Source organism: Tamandua tetradactyla, chromosome 7 (assembly GCF_023851605.1).
Source record: "Tamandua tetradactyla isolate mTamTet1 chromosome 7, mTamTet1.pri, whole genome shotgun sequence".
NCBI classification, from domain to species: domain Eukaryota; kingdom Metazoa; phylum Chordata; class Mammalia; order Pilosa; family Myrmecophagidae; genus Tamandua; species Tamandua tetradactyla.
This window is the reverse complement of record NC_135333.1, coordinates 87,726,292-87,743,999: the sequence shown is the minus strand read 5'-3', so window position 1 is coordinate 87,743,999 and position 17,708 is coordinate 87,726,292. Positions and strand designations below refer to the sequence as shown.

At 40.4% G+C, this 17,708-nt stretch overlaps 1 pseudogene; it reads left to right on the top strand.

Moving 5' to 3' along the window:
* Window positions 1-1,888: 1,888 nt before the first annotated feature.
* LOC143690524 (nucleolar RNA helicase 2-like) lies at window positions 1,889-15,695 on the top strand (annotated as a pseudogene).
* The last annotated feature ends 2,013 nt before the right edge of the window (window positions 15,696-17,708 follow it).

Genomic DNA, 17,708 nt, shown 5'->3' with positions numbered 1-17,708 from the left:
CTACATAACCACACAAGCCTAAATATCTAGGCTGTGTTCAAATGTCTCACCAGAAAGTCACTGCACCGGTTTAAAGCTATTATATTCCCCAGAAAAGCCATGTGTTGAGCCTGATCCTATCTTTCAGGGGCAGCTGTTTCTTTTAATCCTAATCCGATATTGTAGGATGGTAACTTTTGAGTAGATTATCTTCGCAGCAGTGTGGCACGCCCAATTGTGGGTGTGGCCTTTTGATTAGATGAAGATGTGACTCCATCCATTCAGAGTGGGGCTTCATTAGCTTAGTAGAGTCCTTTAAAGGAGGAAACATTTTGGACAGAGCTGACAGAGAGAAAGCCAACAGAAACTTCAAAGTAGAGCTGACACAGATACCAATGCATGAAGAACAGAGACAGTTGTTTGGAGATGCTTGGAGCCCAGCAGATGTTGCCATGAGATGTTAAGGAAGCCAGAATCTGAAGAGAGCTAAGGGAAGCCAAGAGATGAAAGCCAGCCCAGAGAAGCAAAGCATGGAAACCTCACAGGAACAGAGGCTGAGAGCAATGGAGCCCAGGAACAAGGCACCAGCAGATGCCAGCCACGTGACTTCCCAGCTGACACAGGTGTTCTAGACCCACAGGCCTTTCTTGAGTGATAGTAACCTCTTGTTGGTGCCTTAATTTGGACACTTTCACTTCCTTAGAACTGTACACATATAACTTCTTAAATTCCCTTTTTAAAAGCTGTGCCATTTCTGGGTGGTGCGACAGTGGCCCAATGGCAGAATTCTCACTTGCCATGCCAGAGACCTGGGCTCGCTTCCTGATGCCTGCCCCACCAAAAAAATAAAGAAAGAAAGAAGCTGTGCCATTTCTGGTATATCTCATTCTGGAAGCTTGCAAACTAATAGTCATGTAGGTGGGAAAGTCTAGAATTATGAGTCTAGAACTTAATTCCATTTTATATACAAACTCAAAATATATTTGCCTAGCTTAATAAACAATTTGGCCAAGAATGCAAGTGCCATGTGGAAGACAAAGCATAGTTTGTGTAATCCGGCATTTTACAAAAGAGTTGTTCACTATTAGGAAAAGCACTTCACTTAAAGGCAACACGCTTGCAGTTCTGAGTGATCAATGCATGTGCCAGGATCAGACGTGCCAATTCCACATCCCATTCATGCCGATTCCACATCGAGTGCAAGCCTCTGGCTTCACTGCATCTTTCTGAAGAGACCTGTCTATTCGATTACATAAAGAAACACTATTTAATTAAAAATTACCTCCCTTTTGACTTTCTTTTACATTCTTTTATAATGTGTGGGTTTTTAAATCATGTGTGTAGTTAGGTCATCATATCAATGAATTTCATTTGAGGGAAGCAAGGGGAGCATTATAAAATATTTGTCATAAATAGGATGCATGGGATGTGGTTGCCAAGACTGGTTGGTCTACACAGGTTTTGCTGGGTGATGCTGGGAAAACTCCTTAGTGACGCTGATTTGGAATCAGACATTGCCATGGATAAATTGGAGACAAAGTTGTTCCAACCCAGCTCTTAGGCTTCAGTTTGGGTCAGAGAAGCCCGAAGACCCAAGAATATGCCAGGCACAGAGTTAGACAGGAATTTTAATTAGAACTTACAAACAGGAGAGTATTCTTCCCAACCGCAGCCAGATGGGAGATGGAAGTCTGCGCCCCACAAAAAGGGCAGGGAGTTCCAGAGGGCAGCTTAGAGGGATTTAGGACAGATAATTTTAGTAGGGTGTGACAGCAGAGTTTCAGCAGGGTCTCATGACACAGGGGGTTGGAGGTTTGTTATCAGCAGTTATCAGAGGAGGGGAGTCTCAATACTTTGTTTACAAAACCATTTGTATATTCTTTCCTGCAAGGAGGTCTGGTGACCTTCAATGTCTGTCCTGGTCGTGTCGGCAGCTACTTGCAATGACCTGTTCTCAATATGGAGGAGAATCTGGGCCCTAGATCCTCACACACAGCAAAAGCAAAATGAGAAGAAAGATAAAAAGAGAAGCCAAAATCAAATAAGACTAAAGGGTCAGTCAAAGAAAAGAAGGACACTGTTTCTGCCAAAGCTGAAAAAAATAAAGGCAGGACCTTCTGAAATTGACATGAATTGTCCTAAATCCAAAAAGGCAAAAAAGAAGAAAGAGAAGCCATCTCAAAAAAACATTATTTCTCTTAAAGCTAAAAAATGTGGGAAAGGAAAAGGAGGCCTCTGAAAACAAAATTGTTTCTTCTAAAACTAAAAACAAGTAATAAGTGAGGAAATTTCTAAAGAAGAAATAGGTATTCCTAAGCCCAAGAAGGTAAAAAAAAAGAAAAGGAAATGAATGGAGAAATTGGAGAGAAAAACTCCAAGCTGAAGAATGGATTCCCCCATTCTGGACCTGACTCTACCTCCAATGAAGCTGTGAGTGAAGTAGCAATGAATTAGAACAGGAAATACCCATGGAATAAAAAGAAGATGCTTTCTCTAATTTCCCCATATCTGAAGTGACTATTAAACTTCTCAAAGCCCATGGGGTTTCCTGTAGAAGCAAAGACATTTCACCATGCCTATAGTGGAAGGATTTAATTGCTCCGGCATGGGCAGGAACTGGAAAAACATTCTCCTTTGCCATCACCTTGATTGGGAAACTTCAAGGAAAACTGCAAGACAGTAAGGGAGGTCATTCCCTTCACGTACTGGTTTTTGCACCTACAAGGGAGTTGGCAGATCAACTAAGCAGAGAGTTTAGTGATATCACAAAGAAACTGAAAGTGGCTTGTTTTATGGTGGAACTCCCTATGGAGGCCAGATGGAATGCATGTGGAAAGGGACTGATATCCTGGTTGGGACACCAGGTCATGTCAAAGACCACCTACAGAATGGCAAGTGAGATCTCAGCAAGCTGAAACATGTTGTCCTGGATGAAGTTGTTCAGATGTTAGATATGTGTTTTTCTGATCAAGTGGAAGAGATGTTAAGTGTGACATGCAAGAAAGACTTAGAAGGCAATCCTCAAACATTGCTTTTTTCTGCAACTTGTCTTCATTGGGTATATAATGTTTCTTTCTTTCTTTTTTTTAACCCCCACAATCACATGGTCACATTTTAAAAGCTATATATTTATATACAATCATCTTCAAGAATCAAGGCTACTGAAATACAGCTCAACAATTTCAGGTGCTTCCCTCCAGCCACTCAAATACACCATGAACTAAAAGGGGATAGCTAGAAATGCTTAAGAATAGCCTCCAGGATAACCTCTTAACTCTGTTTGAAATCTCTCAGCCATTGAAACTTCATTTTTTCTCGTTTCTCTCTTCCCCCTTTTGGTCAAGAACGCTTTCTCAATCACATGATGCCATGTCCCAGCTCATCCCAGGAGTTCTGTCCCATGTTACCAGGGAGGTTTACATCTTTGGAAGTCATGTCTCATGTAAGGGGTAGGGCAGTGAGTTCACCTGCTGAGCTGGGTTAGAGAGAGAGGCCACCTGAGCAACAAAAGAGGTTCTCTGGGGATGACTCTTAGGCATATAAGTAGGCATAGCTTCTTCTTTGTAGGAATAAGTTTCATATGGTCAAACCCCAAGACATTTTTAATTTGTTGTCCCCATTGCTTGCAAGACTATCAGGAATTCCCCAGATGGGGAAGTTGGTTATATAATGTTTCTAAAAAATACATGAAATCTACATATGAACAAGTGGACCTGATTGATAAAACGAGTCAAAAAAACTGCAATAACTGGAACATCTGGCTATCAAATGTCCTGGACTCACAGGGCAGCAGTCATTGGGAATACGATCAGGGCATATGGGGTTATCACGGCTACACTATCATCTTCTCTGAAACCAAGAAAGAAGCCCAGGAGCTGTCAAAGAATGTCTCCATACAGAAGGACTCCCCATCTTTGCATGGACAGACTCCATAGAAGCAAAGGGGAATCACCTTGAAAGAAATGGTGATGTTGGAGTTTGGGTGGCAACCAATGTCACTGAGCATGGGTTAGACATCACTGAGGTTGATCTGGTTGTACAAAGCTTGCCATGAACGGATGTAGAGTCCTATATTCTTCATTCTGAGTGAACAGGTAGTGCTGGAAGGACTGGAATATGTGTCTGCTTTTATCTGCACAAGGAAGAATATCAGCACAAGTTGAGCAAAAAGCAGGAATTAAATTTAAATGAATCGGTGCAACTTTTGCAACAAAAATAATAAAAGCTTTCAGCCAAGATGCCATCAGGTAATTTGGATTCTGCGCCTCCCACTGCCATTAGTCACTTCAAGCAGTCTGCTAAGAGACTGAATGAGGAGAAGGAAGCTGTAGAAGCTCTGGTAAGAAGCACTGGCCCATATTTCAGGTGCCATATCAGTAGAACAGCGCTCCTTGATCCACTTAGGTGTGGACTTTGTGACATGATCTTGCGGTGCTCAGTTGAAATGTGAAGCATTAGCGATGCTTGGGAAGAGCTTAAAGAACAGCTGGGTGAGGACACCGATTCCAAAGGGAAGGGAATGGTCTTTCTCAACAGAAAGTGGGGGGTGTGCTTGGATGTGCCCACTGCAGCAGTGACAGAAATGCAGGGAAAATGGCGTGATGCACGGCCCGGTGACAGAAATGCAGGGAAAATGGCGTGATGCACGGCACGGCGACAGAAATGCAGGGAAAAGAAATGCAGGGAAAATGGCGTGATGCACGGCACGGTGACAGAAATGCAGGGAAAATGGCGTGATGCGCGGCACGGCGACAGAAATGCAGGGAAAATGGCGTGATGCGCGGCACTGGCAGCTCTCTGTGGCCACAGGACAACCAGGGCTGGGAGGACAACAGGAAGGACATCAAGGTTTCAGGGGACAGTGGGGCGGAGACGGAAGCTTCAGAGGACAGCAATTGGAAGGCCTCAATTCAGAGGCCAGAAGCAGAGTCTTGGTAAAGCATTGGATCACTAATTTGAAGTATAGGATTTATATGGCAAAAACATTTGTTTTTGACAACATGTACTGAGCAGTACTGTTCATACAGTTGAAAGCACATTGTTCCTAATTTGGTGTGAGGATGATTGGTCAGGACTGTCACTTTGTATTGTTATTTTTTTTTAGCAAAATTGACTTCTAAAATAAGAAAACAAAATAAACAAAGAAAGCACCGTTGTGCTTCCTTTTGACAACTTGCCCAGTCCCCATTTCTCCCAGGGAAATAAGTTTTATTTACTTAAAATATTCTGGTTTTCATGATCAGGGACATGTGTTAACTTGGCCAAGTTGTGGTACCTGTTTATCTGGTTGGACAAGTGCCGGCCTGTCTGTTGCAATGAGGACATTTCATAGAATTAGATCATGATCACGTCAGCTGCATCCACAGCTGATTCTATTTGTAATCAACCAAAGGGGAGTGTCTTCTACAATGAGTGGTGCTTAATCTAATCACCGGAAGCCTTTTAAGGGGGACTCAGAGGAGACAGGTCCCATTCCTGTTTCGGCTGGTGAGCCTCTCCTGTGGAGTTCATCCAGATCATCCATCGGAGTCGTCGGCTTCACAGCCTGCCCTGTGGATTTTGGACTCTGCGTTCCGGTGGTCACGTGAGACACTTTTATAAATAGTATATTTGCAAGTGTTCCCTGTTGATTCTGTTTCTCTAGAGAACCCTAACTAATACACTGGTCATTATAATTTGTAACATTTTTACGGCTTCTGTATCAGGCCATCCTGTTATACCTGAAAATGTGTATGAATTCTTTACATTTTTCTTCTAATTGTTTTCTGTAGATTCCGAGATAAAATCAACCACAGATCTGTTTGTACTTCTGTTTGAAGACAGTTGAACTGTCTTCATTTTCAAAAGTGGATCTTTATAGTGTCCTTCCCTAAAGTAAATACCTGAAAGAATGCAACAATCTCCCATGACCGCTAAGCAGTCAGCATTTTGTTTTGTAATTGCTTTCCTAGGCCATCTGCTAAACAGTTATTCATATGGTCCTACAACATGTCTTCTGAGAATTAATACTGAGCATTGTTTTGAAGCAAGATTTCAGCATTAGCAAGATTGTAATATAGTTTATAGACATTGCACAGATTAGTCATAGTTTTTATGCACATTTTGATAATTTTTCACTTCTCAGTATAAGGTGACTTATGTTACTTCAGTGACTTCTTACTTCATATATATATATATGTATAAAATTAAATATGTATAAATTTTAATAGAAAGCAGGTGTCTTTAAGGAACTCCATAAACCTTATAGTTTATTATCCTCATTTTAAAGGTAAGAAAAATAAGTCTTAGACTGTAATATTTCTAATATTACACAGAGGTAAGGCTAATGGTCAGCTAAGAGATGGTGAGGGATTGAAATGTCATTTTAAGGGAAAATACTGAACCACTAATACCAGGCAGTGAGAGTGGGAATAGAAAGAGGGAATCTATGAGAGATTTTATGTAGGTAGAATGGGGAAGGCTTGGTGATAACTAAGCATGGGAGGCACCTCTGTTTCCCTCCTGCTTTAAATTCTGTCTTTGAAGACATGAACTATATTGAAGTTTGGAGCCTGGATGCCTGAGAGAATGATGATGACATTAACAGACAGAAAGAAGACAGAAGGACAAGTAGGTTTAGGAGAGAAGATTATGTGTTTGGATTTGGACTAATTGGGTTTGAGATAATTCGAAACTACTCATACCTGGAGGTCAGGAAAGAGATTAGAATTAGAGATCTAGTTTTGAAGATTATCAGATTAGAGGTGACTGTTGAAATCATCGAAGGACAGAATACAAATAGAGGATTATCCAAGGCCAAATGCAGGTGGAAAGACTACCTTGCCTGTATTTAGAGGTGAGAAGAAAGAGGTGTGATCATAAACTAGGAGAAAAGTACCTGTCTGAGAGACTGGAGAAGACTCAGACTAGTGTAGCATCATGGAAGGGAGGAGAGAGTTTCCGGGAGAAGTTGATCCATTTGGTGTGTCAGGATGGGAAGTGCCCTGAGAGGTCTATAGAACCGTCTCTTAGGAGATGTGCAGCATCCTTTCAGGACAGATGTACATTGTTTTCAAAGAGTTTGAATTCTTGGAATTCTTTTTCTTGGTTATAAATTACATATGTTTCATATTCCAATTTTTTTTTGTTGCAAATGCAATCCTTATTCTTAGTGGAAAATGAATAGCTGGTATTATCTGAAAGGGGTTAGGGTTGAGAGAAGGCATAGGAGGCACGAGTGGAGCAGGCAGTGTGGGCTTCAAGTGCTGGACACTGTACGTTGATTCCCTCATTTCTCTCTTACAACATGCCTGTAAATTAGGTACGCCTTTCCTTATCTTATGATTAAACACACACACACACACACACACACTGAGTTTCAGAAAGAAGTACTTGTGAAAAGTCATTAGTGAAATTGGGGATTCAAGTTCAGGTCTGGCTCTAGAGCCTGTGCTTTCCCCTACTCCAGTGCTAGTCCTGTGTTTAAAGATCATTTATTAAACTTCTCTTTCATTCATTCATTTAGAGATTGCTATGCGATCAGGTTTGAGTCTGTTTGCTCTTCAAGGGATCTATGAATCAATCTAAGAAAGGAAGGAGTTGTACAATCTTTTCTCCCCTTGGGCAGAGATATTTTACACAAAACTTATTCACCTATCAAGGGAGAGTTGAAAGTGAGAGTGATTCTCTTTTCTGTTCAGCAAGAAGTCATGAGTAATTGCCTTTCCCTCTTTGGATGCCACCGCCCCTCGACGCAGTGGTTCATCCAGTTTTGTATTCTGCCACTTTTGATGAGATGGTTAGCGCTCTCTGATATAGTGAATCTGATTTCACATGGAGATTAAATTCTAGAGTGTGCACAATAAGACTAAAAATAAATCCATTGATCTAAATTATCCTGGAAAATCTCTTAAATTTCCCAGAAAGTACAGTATAACTTATTTTTAAGTTTTGAACTTGGTGTGTGTGTGTGTGTGTGTGTGTGTTGGAGGGGTATATACACACAATGTGTAATGGGTATAAGTATTATAGGAAATTTAGCAAAGAAAAATTGGGGGCAGCTCTTTTCACTATGAGAATTAGAGAGAAGAATGAAAAATTTTTTTCAGAGTTTATAGAGTTAAATTTTGGATGAAGCGACTTCCCTTTACTTACTTAACTAGAGCTACCATTGTCTTCTACTAATTTTCATACCCCTGCCCCAGGAACCATTAATAGCACAAGGCAGAGAACATTTGTGAGTTTCCCTTCTAGAGAAGATTTATTAAGTTACAGGGGGGAAATTCTGCAGGCATGCGGTGGATCTTTCATAATGATGATAATGACAGACTTTGTTAATAACAGTGATGACAAAATGAAGTGGGGCTGCCTGGAGCTCTGAAGTCAACCTCTAACTTAGTATCTCTGGGACTGTTAGGAATCCTGTCTTTTCTTTGAATTCAGTAAAAGGCACTGCCCACAGGTAATGATATGGTATATATCAAGTTTGGGGAGTTCTTCTTTATTAAAAAGTTTTAAATCCTGGCTTCCTCGAAGTATACTACAACTCGCAGAGTGACAACCTTGGGTGATGATGGCCATCTTCATTTGGAAAAAGCTTTCTGGTTGTTTGGGAGAGAAGTTTTGGGAAAGTTTACATGTGGTGGTGAGGGAGAACTAAGGGACCCTCATATCAACACTGGGGGGGACAACAGAGAGCAGACCCAGCCAGATTACCCCTACTCTTCCGTGGATGTGAACCCCCAAGTTCCTCTTCTCCTTTCTCTTCAAGGGAGGTACAATCTTCCCTTTTGCCTTTATACCTTCCTTTGTTGCTAACTTCAAAAGAATCCTTACATAAGCATGTCATTGCATCTAGAAGTACTTGTCAGGCATGCTCTAAAATTTACTCACTAATTCATGCAGGTCTGTCACTCCATCACTTTCTATCCCCTTACCAAGCTGTTTCTCCACATAAAACTTACCACTTGATACCTGATCTTTAAAAAAAAAATAACATCTTTTTGAGCTATGTCAGACATCATAAAATTCACCCATTTAGAGAATAATTCAGCAGTTTTTAGTATAGAGTTTACAACCCACACCACAACCTAATTTTAGAATATGTTCATCACCCCCCAAAAGAAACTCTATATTCATTAGCCATCACTACCTATTTCCCCCCAAATCCCTTAGCACTAGGCAGCCACTAAATGACTTTCCACATCTATGCATTTTCCTATTCTGGATATTTCAGATAAATAAAGTCACACAATATGTGGTCCTTTATGACCAGTTTCTTTCATTTAGCATAATGCTTTCAAAGTTCATCCATAATTTGTAGCATGTAATCTTCAATTCTTCTTGTTGACAAGTAATACTTATTGTATGGATACGCTACATTAGTCGATGGGCATTTTATTACCTGATTTGATTGCTTATTTTCTGCCCCCTTCACAAGTATGTAAGGTCTATTAATATAGGAACTTTTTTGTTGTTGTTGACCTCACTGCCTATCCCTACCATCTCCTACAGTACCTGGAACATAGCAGGAGTGAGCTCAATGATTTTGTCAAAGGAGTACTCCGATCATTTGCTTGCCCACGCCTTTGTGTTCCACACTCAGTCTTCTCCAAGCCAGGTCACTGGGAATGGGAGAAAATGTGACAAAGCCCCGCCCTCAAGAATCTCATAATCTGATGGGTGCAAACAAATAATTAAAATAAAATTGTGAAAATCACATTTTAAAAAGAATCTGGACAAAATGCAGAGCCTACTAGACAAAGGGCCCAGTTTTGCCTGAGGGAGTCAGCCACAACTTCCCTGAGGTGAGGATGAGACTTACAAAAGCAGAGGGATAGAGGCTAATATCTGCTGCTTAGTTTTCCACTACAGATGCAAGAAAAAAGGTCCTCGTGCTTTACCTGATTGTGGCAGGCAGGATTGAATGGGGCAATACCGGACATTCTAAAAACATGGGGAAGGGAAAATAATCTCTGCCACTCAGAAATAAACTTTAAATTAAAAAAAGTGGAGGGACAGACAGAGGGAGCAGAGGTCCAGGCATTTCTGCCAGAAGGAACAACTTACAAGAAGTGATAGAAGCAGATCTGAAGGCATGAAAAAGTAGCAATGCTGGAGCTTCTGTGTGGCGGTAACTCACAGAGGATCATCTGCTCTAGCAGGCAATGGTCAAATAAGAAAGAAGTTTATATGCTGAATCCAAGGAGCACCTTTTTTTTTCCTGTGTATGTAAGAAACCAGGAAAATTGGTTGCACTACACTATTCAAAAAATAGGTAAAAAAAAATACTTTGAAAAATCGTGGTTGTAGACTATCGGAAGCCACGGTATAATTCTGAGCAAGGGTATGCCAAGGTCATATTGCAAGCAGGTAAGCTTCTTTGGGGGGATAATGGGAAGTGAGGTTGGCAGAAGCCTACAAACAGGCAGCCAAGCAAGGACGGAATTGCATCTCATATAAATGATGCAAGGTATCTCCTAGGCTAGGATGCACAGGCACTAATTTAGCGGTGACGTTACGGCTTGCTTGAAACAATGGCACCTCCAAAAGTGAGTGGTGGGGGAGGCTGGGGGCTGGGCCCCGGGTGTGAATCTCCCTGTTGGGAGAGACTACCCTCTGGGGGCGGTCTGGGGGAAGCACAGCCTTAGAGTCTTCCTGCTGATGCAATGTGCTGGAGAACCCGAGGTCTCCTCGCGGCGAGAGGACCAGTCTTGAGTCCCGCCCGCCACGTGTGGCAGCCGCCACCGCAGCCACTTCCCAGATCACGCCCGCAGCCGGGACCGCGCTCTCCAGCCTCTGACTGGGGCCAAACGGCAAGGTGGCTGGGACAGATCGGATTAGCCCTGCCGCTCAGCAACAGCTGTCTTCATGGCCACCCGAGCAATGAAGGTAACTACTTATGACTTTGTCTATTTTTACACACCATATTCAGAGAAAGGGGAAACGGCTGGCAGAAAGGGGGCGGGGAAGGACCAGGATGGTTTGCCTCCACATTTGTAATGTCCTTGTCAACCAGTTTGTTGGGATCTTACGCTCTTCTCAGACGTGACATCCTTCCCTCACAGGATGTGTCTCAGGCTTTTTCACTGCTGCATTTCTGAGCAGCGGTACAAGACTGCTTGCAGCTCCCTCCCTGCTTGTTTTAATGGATGGAGGAGAAGAGGAAGCTTTTCTCAGTTTCAAAGATGCACAGCGAGTGAGGTGGTGGTCTGGGAGGAGACGGGGGTTTCCTGGCTGTGAACGGGGGTTTCCTGCAGTGTATATAATGAAAGACAGAGGTGCAGGATGGGCTGACTGGGGTGGAAGGGGGGAAAGGAAAACCAGCACATCGCTATTGAAAACAGAGGGCTCATCTTAGATTTTTGTGTGTAAACTCTCTCTCTCTCTCTCTCTCAGCTGAGAGAGAGAACCCAACTGAGTGTTGCCTCACACATTGGAAGACTGCAGTGACATTAAAATCTGTAGAACAGCTTCTTCAGGGGAAAAGTGAAGGGTAGGCAAGCCACCCTGCTAGCCAACGTCTTGGAATTAAGTGATTCCGATATTGCAGTCTGAATTCCTGGGAGAAATAAAGCCAAGTTTCACAGTTTCGAAGAAGGGGAATGAAGTACAATTCTCAACTGCACTTGTCCACAACACATCCCAGATCACGATTTCATTTAGAAGAAAAAATAGGTATATGGTGTTTTCTTCACCAAACAAAAACTTCCTCTACAGTTGTACGGTAACTGAATGGAAACACTGTGTCTTGTGCTAAAAAGAAATTATGCAAATGTGCCTCATTGAAAAGTTTAAAGATCCCTTTCTTCTTTTGGTTATGTATTCTATTTCTGGCTTGCTCGTTCTGTCTGACTTCAGCTGAAAAATACACTTTGATTGAATGTAGCTTTAGTGAGTAAAAGAACACAATAAGAATAAATGACCCTTCCCAGGTCTTCCCTGTTCCATGTGGAGTTTTGGTTGATGATGCATTTTTATAAATTCATGAGTGCTATAACAACAACAAAAAAGGGTCTTCTTCTTTTTTTTTTAAGATAAAACAAGCTTTATTCACAAACATCACCCTTTATAAAGTTAAAAATAGAGTGCCTTCTAAAAAGGGAGTATAAGAAGGTAACCAATGATTTCATTTCAGTTTTTTTTTTTTAAGTGGAAGATAGCATATGGCATAATCAGTTCCTATACGAGGTTCTTGAAAACTTCTAAGTGGCATGTCCAATGCACAATCCTTAATCAGCTGCAGAAATAGTTGACAAGTTCCCATCTATGCAAGTTGATAGCCTATTATTTCCTCTCTCATGAAAGAGAGATCCCATCACTTGCATACCAATGTTTATAGCAGCATTATTTACAATTGCAATGAGATGGAAACAGCCAAAATGTCCATCAACAGACGAATGGCTAAAGAAACTGTGGTATATACATACGATGGAATATTATGCAGCTTTAAGACAGAATAAACTTATGAAGTATGTAACAACATGGATGGACCTAGAGAACATTATGCTGAGTGAGACAAGCCAAAAACTAAAGGACAAATACTGTATGGTCTCACTAATATGAACTGACATTAGTGAATAAACTTGGAATATGTCATTGGTAACAGAGACCATAGGAGATAGAAATAGGGTAAGACATTGGGTAATTGGAGCTGAAGGGATACAGACTGTGCAACAGGACTGGATACAAAAACTCAGAAATGGACAGCACAATACTACCTAACTGTAATATAATTATGTTAAAACACTGAATGAAGCTGCATGTGAGAATGATAGAGGGAGGAGGGCTGGGGACATAATGAAATCAGAAAGAAAGATAGATGTTGAAGATCGAGGTGGTATAATCTAGGAATGCCTAGAGTGTATAATAATAGTGAAATGTACAATGTACAAATTTTAAAAATGTTTTGCATGAGGAAGAACAAAGGAATGTCATTATTGCAGGGTGCTGAAAATAGATGGTAATTAATATTTTAAAATGTCACCTTATGTGTGAGACTAAAGCAAAAAATGTTTATTTGTTACAAAATTTATATTTTGACTAGAGCATTTCCTAATATAACTTATGTAGATAGTTTGATTGAACATCATAAGTACTTGGAATCTCAGGTAGGACGTGAAAAAAAAAAAAGGTCTTAAAAGAGTTTAAAAGCCCTATCCCTTTTACAAGGTACTTTTATAATGCAGGAGACTGCAGGATATGTTCAAGTACCCCTGTTATCATTTTCTGATAATTTTACCAAATTTAGAAAAGAAATGATTCTATTCTAGGCATAATACAAGAACTACATTGTGTTCTTTTAAGCTTGTTTTTATTCTTTCAAAAATATTTCTATCTTTTACATATGTATTACTATCATCAATTTTTAAAGGATTATTTGTAAGTGGCACTATGATAGGTTTTGTCCTCAGCAAATTGACCAGACGTGGTCTTGCTTAGCAGCTTATATTTAAGATGGACACACACAGAACCGGCAACTGGTTAAACCAACTCGTATACATTGAATAGTATGTGTATAAAAATGGTAAGTGCCTGTTGTGATTTAATTAATTGAGGTAGAGATTTTAAAGCACACATGTCAGAATAGGGTGGAGACTAGGGAAGTAAGTCATTTCCAGTGATGTGTGGTTAAGTGAAAGAAGTCTTGACCAGTGCGAAGAGTGGAGAGCTGAGTGTATGTGTCCAGGATAAAGGCCTGGGTGGAAGGGAAGGTTGACATTTCAGATGTGGGGTGTGGCCTCTAGGCAAGGCTCAGAGATGCAATGCTCGTTAAGCAGGTCTATGATAAGGTGATGAGAAACTGTGCTGATGAGAAAAAAGGAGAGAGGAGAAAAAAAGAGAAGTGCTTATTTCATGTAGTGCACTTTCATAATGAGTAAGCGTCATTTGATTTTAGAACCATAGAGAGAGAGAAGAGAGTTAAGAAAAAATTTCCATGTTTATGCAAATATTTCTCTTGAAGTATTTCTGTCAGTTCATTGAGGGTGAGATGGTCTAATTATTATGAAATGGTTTAAAACCACTTAAAAGGAAGTTGGAAACAGTCATTTGATCATAATAGAGCTTTGTGCTAAGAATTAAAACCATGTTATGGCTTCCTTCAATTAGCAGTGTATCTCCCAATGGTTTCATAATTTTAGGTTTGGATCCTTAGTTCATGCCAAGCCTTTTATTTCCTTATTTCTAATATCAAGAAATAAAACAAGGGAAGCAAACAGCTGGAAAGCTGATAACAGTGTTATTAAACGAACTAAGAGGTCTGGGTTTGTAAGTTATTTCTGTGTACCGTGGGTCATCTCGAGTAGCTGGATTAGCTGTATCTTTTGGAGTTCCAGGCTGCCTACTTCTTTGAATGGCCTCATCTCAATGGATATAGGAAGATGGAGAAGAACAACTTTATTTCCCTTTAATGGCTTGGTTGCCACGATTCCTTTAAAACTAATAGATGCAAGCTATGGAAATCCAGTGGACAATTTAACCTTATGCCCTTAGGGGGTTTGCTTACCATACCAGAGGGTGAGAATCTGGGACTTTCCAAGATAGACATCTTTATCCCTGACATTCTCTAGTTTCCATATGATAGTATCACTCTTTCTGAGCAAAGCAGGAAACTGTGGCTATCTGCTCATTTTACAGTATGAACAGTCTTTGTATTATAACTTCACCGCCTGAACAGCTGGCTGTCCAAATGCTCCAAATATTTAGCATAACATACGGTAGACACCCCTCCTGGTGGGCTTTCCTGGGCCTCCGTAGTCCATTTGGTTATGTGTGTCAGTGCCTGTTCAGCTAAGGCTGCTGAAATTGGATTCTATATAAATCAACTGAGATGTGTATGAGTGCAACTCAAAAATTTAAAATGTTTCAAAATTAAGCATTTGGGATGATCTAATTCATAAAAAAATAACTTTGCAAGTATTTGCAAACATTTTCACTGTAAGACCTAGCCTGTGATTCACAATGTCAATGGTAAATGTAAAGCTAAAGCAGAATCAGTCTTTCTATAACAAGGATTAAGAGCCAATTGCACCAATATTTCTAATTAATTCTCACAAATGCAAAAAGCAGACTTAATGCTATTACCTCTTAAAGTAGAGTACTTACATTCCTCAAAATAATATAGAAGCAAAGTCACCATACTAGTGCAACATAGCATATTGCATCAATGTTTTTCTATTGTCATATCGATCTTATGGAAAAACAATTTTATGAAACATCTTTCTTAAGTTCAGTAACTAATGGGAAAAAGAAAATCCTAAAGGAAGAAACAGTTATGCTTCATAATTACAGGGAGAAAAGGCCAAGAAGAGAGGGAAAAGGGAAGACAAATGTAAATAAATAAATAAAAGCAGAGGAAATTATGTTGCAACAAACAACAATCCCAAGCGGTACTGAAAAACCCATGGCTTGTAGTGAAATTTGTGAAATACTTGTAAAATTCAGCTAGTTCCATTAAAAATACTCATAATTCACTCAACACCTCTCACCTTTACTACCTGACTGGCTAGTGAGACTCCATTAGAGTATATAGAGTTTACCTTCTTGTGCCATTGCTGTTGTGATTGGCCACGTAATTTGCTGTGGCTAAAGGAATATGAGTCGATGTGGCTTGAGCAGAATCTTTAAACGTACTTTCATGTCTTGTCTAGACTACTTATGTTTCTGCCATAGCCATGAAAGAAACATGCCCCAGCTGCTGGTCCAAGGATGATGACAGAAATGTAGAGCAGCCCTAAACCTGACCTGAAACATGGAGCAAAACCCAACCAGACACAGCTAAGCCCAGTCACAATTAGTCAAATTCCAGCTGACCCAGAGACCCATGACTGGTTTGCTAGTTCTGAGCCCCTAGGAATTCGGGGCTATCTGTTAGGCAGCTTTGTTGTAACAATTGCTGACTAATATAGTTCCTTAGACTGCATTTCTTAGGCACTCATCCTCTGTGTTTCCACAAGCCACCTTTATACATGATTTCAGGCTGTGTAATAAATATCTGTGAATATGATTCTTTGTCCAGCAGATTGGGAGCACCCTGAAAGAACAACTTCAGCTTTTTCATCTTGGTAAACTTAATATCTACCATAGTGAGTATATGTATATGCAAATTAAATGATTAATGAATTTTGAGAGAAAACCTAAAAAAAAAAAAAAAACCTCATACTTAGTTTTGAAAGAACCAGCTTGATAGTTGTGGAAAATTCTGAAACAATCTATTTATTCAGAGTAGTGGACTCTTGCCTTTGCAATCAGCTGAGATATGAAAATAATATAAGCAAGAGAGCCACGTTGCCTTTGAATATCAAAAAGACCCAGACAAGCATCTGCCTTTAATCTGAAGAGAAAGACATGGCTGTATTGTAGCAGTCCCTGAAATACCAGTTTATTCTTAATATATTGTTTCTCATAATGACCTAAGGTGAATAGTCACAGAAGAGAACTTCACTTGCAGAATTTGTGCTCTCATTCTTTGGTCTTAAACTAGTTTTGAAGTGTTGTGTGTGTAGATGTTCTTTTTAAACGAGGTTAATACACGAATTCTTAGTTGAATGTATTATTTTGGGGTGTCTAGCTGTGCCAGTTCTTAGACAGCTTACCCTACCTGGAGTCCCTGTCAAAGGGGAAGGCCTGGATGGTCATGTTCCTGCCTGGTGACCCTGCATCAGCTGACTGTAGCAAGGCTGGAGACTTGACCTTAATCCTGCCATCTTTAGTTATTTCTTATTCTTCTACCTCTCACATCCAACTAGGTACCGCATCCTGTGAATTCTCCCTTCTCAGTATCTGTATGTTCTCTTCCCATTGCCAGTGTATTGGTTTATGCTGGTTTATTACTACCTCTTGCTTGAATTATTCTGAAATTCTCCCAACTAGTCCCGAGCTTAATTTTCCTAAAGCACTATTTATGCTACAACCCTGCTCAAAATGTGTCTATGACATGCTTGTTGTCTAACAAATTTAGTTTAGCACATGAAGCATTTTGTTAATCTATTAGATTAGATTTCTGGTGTACCCACTCCTCTAGTCATAATGGAGTGTTTGCTTTTCCTAAAACTAAGTCCTCACCTTTTCCTGTATCAGTTACGTGTTCCCTCTTTCTCCTCCGTGTAACCACCACATCGCCCGCCGCCCCCCCCCCCCCCCCATGCCGCTCTCTCTCCAGGCATTCCTCAGAGCTGTAACTATGTTTTACAAAGAACTGAATACGGGTGGAGACGGAAGGTGAGAAGGGTTACACTTGGAAGTTAAGAAATAAGATACTGCTTACAGCTGCAGTTGCTCTGCATTTTTCCCCTACTCGGGCATGAACTTTACACCATTGTTGGGATGTTACTAGATACTGGCTGAGCTAAATCAAGTGCCTATTTCTAGGCTTCCCAGCTCTAGATCAATTGATTCTGTTTTTAACTTCTCTATTTTTGGACAGCAGCTGTATTTTTCCACATCTAGATTTCTTTGGAGTTAAGGCTTTAACTGATTCCCTAAAAATAGAGCATCATGAAAAAAAACCGGAATGGTCAAGTATTCATATGTCTTGGTGCCTATTGTAAAACATCTTTTATAGTGGCTATTTTCTAATCGATTTATTTTTACAGAATGTCAGTGGTGACACTGACTGCAGATTGTAGGTGCAAATAGATTGTAAACATTTCTGATTAATTCATACAAAAAGATGCTACACAGCGACATGAATTGAACACCATACAAATCATAACAAACCAACCCAGCAATGCCAGTCTGCTAAATTGCTA